This window comes from Polypterus senegalus, chromosome 13, assembly GCF_016835505.1.
Source record: "Polypterus senegalus isolate Bchr_013 chromosome 13, ASM1683550v1, whole genome shotgun sequence".
Lineage (NCBI taxonomy): Eukaryota > Metazoa > Chordata > Cladistia > Polypteriformes > Polypteridae > Polypterus > Polypterus senegalus.
The window spans coordinates 87,597,996-87,606,254 of NC_053166.1; positions in this window are offsets into that span (position 1 = coordinate 87,597,996).

The window sequence follows — 8,259 nt, forward strand, 5'->3', positions numbered from 1 at the left end:
TGATTTCAGTTGAGCCCTAACGGAAAAGTTTCTAACAGCAGTTTTAACCCTGACTTGGAAAAAGTGGGTTTGGAAAGTAAAAGAATGAATGAATGAATTGTGCCAGTCCTGGGTTATTTCTCTGTGGTGGGCTGGCGCCCTGCCCAGGGTTTGTTTCCTACTTTGCGCCCTTTGTTGGCTGGGTTTGGCTCCAGGAGACCCCCATGACCCTGTAGTTAGGATATAGCAGGTTGAGTAATGAATGGATGGGTTATTTCTACTTTGTGTCAAATGTTGTCAGGTAAACTGCAAAGCCCCTGCCATGATCTTAACTGTATGTTGGCAAAAAATAAATGCCCTCCAATCCCCTCCAGGAGGCGCTCTCTTGGAGCAATTTTAGCCACAGGCTCACGGTGTGCTAAGAATCAACTCTGGGGGTCTTTTCTGCCCACTGCTATCAGGCAATTCAATGCTTCCATGCAATGTAATTGTTAAGTTTATTTTTATTTATTGATTGATTAATAAAGTATCTATCTATCTATCTATCTATCTATCTATCTATCTATCTATCTATCTATCTATCTATCTATTAATTGATTGATTGGCTGTATTATCTGTCCTGTGAGTCTGCATTTTTGTTTTTTTTATGATTGTGCTTCTGTATGCATCTAAATTTTCCCATGGGATTAATACAGTTTATCTAATATATCTCATCTAATCTAAAATGGAATTAAATAATTCATGGAAGAATAAAATATGCTCTGCAATGTGCTGGAAGCCCATCCATGGTTGATTCCTGGTTTGTGTCTGATGGTATTAAAAGAAGTTCCAGTCTCCTGTGACCTTGCATTGGAATAAATGGTTTCAGAAAATGAAAGAATGATGTGTGCCATGTGATGAATTACCATCCCATACAGGTTTTGTCAGACTTTGTATCCAATTATGCAAGGAAAAGCACTGGCAGTGCCTATGGCCTTAAAATAGAAAAGTAGGTTTGATAAAGAAATGAATGAAAAAAGAGGAATTCTAATTAGGTTTATTTCTGCTTTGTGTCCTATGCTACCAGACAAGGCAAAAACCCTTGTTTTAGGTCTTTTTTGCAGTAATTAGATAAGATAGATAGATAGATAGATAGATAGATAGATAGATAGATAGATAGATAGATAGATAGATAGATAGATAGATAGATAGATAGATAGATAGATAGATAGATAGATTTGCCCTGTGATGGGTTGGTACCCTTGTACCTGATGCTGCCAGAAACTGCTCCCATCTCTCATGTGTTCTGTCAGTGAATTGGCAGATCAAACTTTGAGCAAAAACCAGTACATGTTTATAAAATTCAAAGCAAAACAAGCAAAAAGATATAAAACGAAATGAAACTGAAGCCCAATATGAGAGACAATAATTGTGGGTTAGAGAACAAGTGAGTGAAAACTGAAAGTAGACATGAGGAAAGAGCACAAAGATCAACTTTGAATATTCCAGAGATTTGGCATCTGCAGATTGAATAAAGATTTGCACTCATAGCTGTCTTTTTATCCCTTCGCAATGATTACGCAAAGGTCTGATCTCAGAGGCCACACCCCTAGCAATGCTGGTAGTAGACCTAACAATTCAAATAAACACTGGCGGCCTTTGAGGACCCAAAAGCATACCAAATCATGACACCATGATCTTATACTGAAATAAGTGGATTCAGAAACAATTAATGAATCAAGTATGCCCTGTGATGAACTGGTACCGTATGCAGGTTTATTCCTGGTTTGCATCCACTGCCATCAGGATAGACACAGGCTTGTCTCAGTCTTGTTTGGAAATTTGTTCATTTGTAAAGATGAAAGATGAAGGAAGGAAGGAAGGAAGGAAGGAAGGAAGGAAGGAATTGTATCCAGTAATGAACAGATAATTACACTTTGGGGCATTCTTTACAATTTATTTTGTCCGCAAGGGGAAATTAAAAATTTTACTGAAGCTGAATAATATAATATAATCTTATATAATACACTACCATGGCTATTCGTTTGTCTGTTTTAAATTACCTATAGCTCACAAACAGTATCACCTATTGACTTGAAATTTGGTACACATATACTACGTGACATCTACTATCCACTTTCGGGTGATGATTTTTATTACTCTTTTTATTTTTATTTTATTATTGTATAATCAACTCTCGGCAGCGTGCAGCAGGGCGGCCATGTGGCACATGTGTATCGGCGCTGTTCTCATTCCCTACCACCTTCGCGGTCACTTCCCCTACCTCTTCATATCTTTAATGACTCTTGAGGCAGATTGAATACTTAAGTGCCAGCTTAAGTGAAAAATTAAAGAAAACGTACTAAGTAATTGCAACACAAAAACTAACTTAATCAGTTTTAACGCGAAAAGATGCTGACGAAAGAAGAGAAGCAGCGGGCCACTAGGGTGGAGAAAAGAAGAGCTGCTCAGGAAGCAGCAAACGCATCAACCTCTGAGCAAACAAACGCTAAACATACAGGGAAAGAGTATGAAAACTAGGAATGCTCAAGTCAAGAGTATTCACACGTTATCATGCAGTACGCCGTTACTGGTATAATATAATATAATATAATATAATATAATATAATATAATATAATATAATATAATATAATTATAATATAATATAATGTCTGTCTGTCTGTATGTTCCCTATACAATCTTACACCCTTTGACCAATTTGGACCAAATTTTACATAGTTGCTCTCAAGGACCATACACACAAGACAGACTACTTTGAATCCTAAAATGCTGACCCTGGGGGTCCCAGTATGTTTTTTATCCTGTGTGCTACAGATTGCACACCAGGTCCACCTGTGACTCAGAGCAAGTGAAACATTCGAATAGAATGAAACCAGAGTAGTAGACAAAATGAGCAGAACTTAACATTACTTACTTGCGTGCTTCTTCCATCTACTGTAATACAAAGAGGAGTATCATGTGCTTTTGAAGGGGGGTGTTGAGTGAGGCTTGATCAAGAGTGAAATGAAGAGTAACACAAAGGAAAATCAAAGGGTCATTTTTTTATTTCCTTCTTTGTCTGTATTTCTTCATAAATTAAGCACAAGAAACTGTCCACCTTGAATGAAGAAAATAAATAAATCATGGTTACCACCAAGCAGGGAGTTACAGTGATTCTGGAATCTATTTAGGTCCCTAAATGAACAAATTCTCAACTCACGAGAGCAGAGACATTAATAGGCAATGTGGACGACAGATGGGACAGCTAGTAATAATAACAGAGTCACCTTTTAAAGAAAACTATGATAACTATGAGAAAACTCATTCTACAAATACACTCAGGTGATGACCAGTACTTTGACTATCTGACTAGTATAATATAATATAAAAATTAAAATTGACACCCATTGAGTCCTGTTACCAAAAGAGGTTCCAGCCTCCTGTGGCATTATATTAAAATAAGTGGGTTTAGAAAGTGAATGAATGAATGAATTGGACCATGTAATGAGCTAGCATTAATTTTCACTTTGTGCCAATGCTGTCAGAATGGCTACAGTGCTCCTTGCACCTTGTATTGGAATAAGCAGGTCTGGAAAATGAAATACAAATCTACAGATTATATTCTATTATAGACTGTCACCCTGGTCAGGGCTGTTTCATTCTCTGAGCCTGAGGCTGCTCCTTATAGGCTCCTGCTCCCCATTATGTTACAAAAAGCAGGCTCAGGAAGTGAATGAATGGATGACTGCACCAGTATCCACATATGCCGTTCATTGTTAGCCTCAGCACTGAGAATTTACGCCCTGCTTGCTTGTTGTGGGTGTGTCTTGTGGGGTGCAGGTGGCTGGGCATGGCAGATGATGCTTGTTTAGACAGCTGGCACTGTTTTGCTCCTGCCTGGCTCTCTTGTTGCTACAATCCAAGGGGGATGAAAGACGTCATGATTCTTCCACTGCAGCCTGATGGGTGCCACGCTTCACTTAGAGAGGAGCAGGGATGACTCAGCGTGGACAGCACCTACTTATTCAAAAGAAAACGATTAGCCATGATGACATTGTTGCAGTATGATGGTAACACAGGGCAAGGCCGAGTCATCGTGTATCATTTGTTCAATGGAGACTAGTGCAGACTGTGGAAGACAGGAGACCAAGTCAATAGAAGGCAGACTCTGTGTCTTTGTCTTTCTTTATCTGTCCTTTGATTACTTTCTGGCATCTGCTTGTCCACATCAGGGTGATGTTATTAACTCAGTAGGATGTACAGTTGTTTTGATGTGGCCTTGTGATTAAAGGATTAGAATGAATGTCTTCATGACCCTGAGTATGTCATTTAATTTGCTAGAAATGGAACAACATTTATCAGAGGTATCAAAGGTGTTACATGGCAAGAAGTACTATATATAATAATATGTATTTGAAAAATTCCGTGACCTTACCACTATCCAGGGTTGGTTCCTATCTTGTGCCCTGAGACCCTGAACTTGATAAATGGGATGGATGAATTAAAGTAATGAAGACCACTGCTCTGTAAATGTGGACCACTATGCAGTAAAATCGGCAACATTAAATTGGCATGGCTGCCAGATTAGGCAGTTCCACACTAAGTTGGTCTAGTGTTAAACGTACATGAGAATAATGACTTGGGTATGACGTCTCATTTTAGGCTGCTTTTCTTGAAATTGTATATGATTTTGTAAACACTATAATGTCTATTTGTATTTCCACTTCCCTTTAAACTATTGCTGCTTTCGACTAAAACTCGGAACTCAAAATATCTGACCTTCAACTTGGAAAACAGAAAGAATATGCGCCCCAAATTTGAAATTCCTAGTCACAAATTCAGAACTGGTATCTCAAGTCAGTGTTTGTCTGCCTTCAGATTATGACGTCAATCCAAAATGGCAACATACACCATGAACACTACAGTAACACTTTATAGGTTTAATTTGTTTATTAGAAGAATTTACTTTAAATTAATAACTGCTATCTTATATGGGTTGGAGATGGTGGCACTGAGCAGAAAGCAGGAGACAGAGCTGGAGGTGGCAGAGTTAAGTTAAAGATGCTAAGATTTGCACTGGGTGTGATGAGGATGAATAGGATTAGAAATGAGGACATTAGAGGGTCAGCTGAAGTTGGACGGTTGGGAGACAAAGTCAGAGAGGCGAGATTGCGTTGGTTTGGACATGTGCAGAGGAGAGATGCTGGGTATATTGGGAGAAGGATGCTAAGGATAGAGCTGCCAGGGAAGAGGAAAAGAGGAAGGCCTAAGCGAAGGGTTATGGATGTGGTGAGAGAAGGCATGCAGGTGATGGGTGTAACAGAACAAGATGCAGTAGGCAGAAAGATATGGAAGAAGATTATCTGCTGTGGCAACCCTAACAGGAGCAGACAAAAAAAAGTAAGTACACAATACTAAATATTGAGAACATAAGCATTAACATTACCAGAAAGAACAATAATGGACTAACTGATGTTAGCTTGATATGTACAACCGTTAGTACATTGAGCTTAATGGTTACTTTGTACACTTTTTAATGGCAGTTTCTAAGCAGAAATGGTACTATTTATCATAGTCAAGAGCATTAACATTTTTTAGACATTGCAATATACATTTTGTACCTTTCTTGTTCTTCAGTTTCTTCTTCAGCATAATATGGTTATATACATTATAATACGCTACCATTGCTGTCCGTTTGTCAGTCCAGGATTTTAAATCACCTGTAGCTTGCAAACCGTTTGACCTATTGACCTCAAATTCATACACATATACTACGTGATGTCTACTATCTGCTTTCAGGGTGATGATTAACCTCCAAGGTCATTCCCTTTTATTTTTATTTTATTGTAGAATGAACTCTAGCGCCAGTAGGGCAATGCAGGCCATTCTCATCCCTGCCACCATTGCCTTCACTTCCCCTACCTCTTCATATCTTAAATCATTCTTGAGACAGATTGAAGACTTACAGTAAGTGACGGCTTAAGTGAAAAATTAAAGAAAATTAGTAACTGCAACACAAAAACTAACTTAATCAGTTTCAACGAGAAAAGATACAGATGAAAGAAAAGAAGAAGCGGGCAGCTAGGGTGGAGAAAAGAAGAGCTGCTCAGAAAGCAGCAAGCGCATCAACCTCTGAGCAAATGAATGCTAAATGTACAGAGAAAGAGGATGACAGTGTATTCACTGCACGTTAACTACTGGTAGAACTATAATCTAGTATTTGTTGCTCCAACATCAGTCAAACTCCTGCTTTCATAGGAGCATCCATGTTTACTGTAATACATGGGTAGAGTGAACGTATGGGGGTTTGCAAATAACACAATTACAACTTCCGGCTTCCCACTTCTATCGTAGGATGATTGTAAAATTTGAAACCTCCTTTTTCTTTCCAGCCTATGACAGTGAAATTTCATACAACATTAAAGTTTAAAACGTGTCAGTTTCACAGATAAACTTCATTCACCCATTGACCTTGCAGTCACAGCTACTGCTATGTCAATTATCAATAAACTTGGGAAATGCAGTAAGAATCAACCAGTTATGGCTGATAAAACAGACTGTCTAAAAGCATAAAGAGGTGGTATAACTCCAGTACAGAAAGTATTTTCACCGTAACTCAATGACTGTTGGACCACATTTTGTCAAAAAAAAGAAAAATATAAAAATGTGTCTAAAAACTAAAAGGAAATGTATTGGAAGGTATAGGAAGATAATGCCTGATTTAAAACAATTGATCACTTTTGTTCTTTCAGACAATACTAATGTTAAAGCTTGAAGTATAGTTGGTAAGTAATACTTGCTTATAAAATAAACAAAAAATGTTAAAAATGTGTATGCATTTGGTACTATGTTTTTGTAAAGAATGGGTGCAGTGCGTTGTATTTTACCGTGACATTTGTAATTGTAGTGCTTGGGTTTAGCAATGTCAAAATAAGAAAAAAGTTAAAAGGTTACATGCAAGCTGAGCAAGAAAGTCGATAAGAGACAACATCTCGGTGTCACGCATGGTGATGATTTTACTTTGTATCTCTTACTCAGCATGGAAATAACCTGTTAACTTTTTTCCTTTGCAGTTGTAAGCAGACACAACTCTTCACCATCTGTTATGTTAAAAATAAATGCAACGCACATAATCAAATGGATTCTCGTTATATTTTTTTGTGCCGTACATCATAATTATTTAAAGAAATACATTTAAAGGCCTTGCTCTGTGGGTTCTACACTCAGATCTTAGTTATTCCGATAAATTTTACTCTCTGGCCCCACCCCCTCATACAAATGAAGGACCGTTGGCCAGTCACAAGAGTGACATTCATGAATGTTTGCAGATTGGGGATAGGAAGGCGTATTTGGGTGGCAGTTTGCTTGTTTGAAATGGACTAATCAGCTCTGGGCCACATTTTGTAGGACTGGGAGGGATTATGACTTTGATTGGGCTATAAGGCACCTATTAATTCTGGCAACCCTGATAAATGGGCTAATGTTTTCAACACATACACTTTTAGGGGTTGCTTTAACACTGAAGGAGGTCATGTTAACACTGCTGATTTTACTCTGTACCTCTGCTCTGTGTATCAAAAGGTCCTATGTGCCTTAACCAAGTGACACTATTTTGTCTTGGTAGAGTTCTATATTACTCTACTTTCCCCTTTTGTATTCTTTAATGTGTTGCCTTTGTCAGCATGCCTCAAACCTCATTGACTTAGCACTGTTGATAAGGTATTGTGCTTTATAACTTCTCCCCACCTTCCCTTCTACATCTATAACCTCAGGTAATTGCATAGAGTAAAAGACAAGCAGGAGTAAAGTTACAACTTATGTATTATTGATAATATTCATTAAATAATAAGATAAATACATTTGAATACTGGCAATCGTACAACCTGATAAATTCTGATATGTAGTGTCCGGAGGAACACAGACTTGTTAGTTAGCTAAAATGTCTCTAGCTGAGTCATCATTTTTAGTCGGCTTTCTTCAGAACAGGCCACATGCTTGTCTCAGTATTCAGTCCATGCAGTGTGAGATGCTACTTCATCATGATAGTGTGAGAGAGAGACAGGGAGGGGTAAAGCAACCAAATGTATACTGTGGTCTATGGCCGGCTTGTCATCCCGGCCAGTACCCCCAGGCCGCCAGATGGAGCTCTCCCTGCAGTATGGAGGTGCCCCGGATACCAGCAGGGAATCAAGGACGATGGAGTTTTCCCCTACAGCCCTGCTGGATACCACAGGGGCCAACAGAGGACACTGCAGGGAGGCCCAGAGAGTCGTATTTGCCCTACGCCCCAGAAGTACGTC